Source organism: Pteropus vampyrus, unplaced genomic scaffold (assembly GCF_000151845.1).
Source record: "Pteropus vampyrus isolate Shadow unplaced genomic scaffold, Pvam_2.0 Scaffold138, whole genome shotgun sequence".
In the NCBI taxonomy this organism is placed as follows: Eukaryota; Metazoa; Chordata; class Mammalia; order Chiroptera; family Pteropodidae; genus Pteropus; species Pteropus vampyrus.
Window position 1 is genome coordinate 752,649 of NW_011888919.1, and position 548 is coordinate 753,196.

A 548-nucleotide genomic window follows, 5' to 3' on the forward strand; every position below is an offset into this window, starting at 1 on the left:
CTTAGAATGCTACGTATAATCTGAATTAAAGTAAAAAAAAAATACCAGAAACCTTAGTCCAGGGATCTCTATCTAAATGCTACTCAAAACCCGCTTTACCCCAGGAAACGGACCGTGCCCGCCCTCTGCATCAGCAAATTCGTGTCCTTGCCCTGTCCCTCCACCGGCTTGTCACTCATCTTCATGTCACCTAATGTAGGACGTTTCCACTTGTCCACTTTCACCTCGAACCGCAGTGGGAACTCCTCTCCGAGGTCCTGGACTCTCCCAACTGCAATGCACGGGGAGGGGATCGCGGTCATAGGCGTCGGGCTCTGGGACGCCAGAAGCCCAGCTTCTGAAAGAGGGACCCGAGTTCAGGGAGGAGGGGCGTCCAGGGTACGCCTGAGGGTCACCCGGAGCCGAGGGAGTCGCGATGCCGGCTGGACGAGGGACTTCCACGACCCTGGACAGAGGTTGGATATGCCTCCTGTCCTCCGACGCTTCTTAATTTGTGAAAGAAACACACATTATATTCTATGTATTAATTTTATTTTTAAACAATTTTA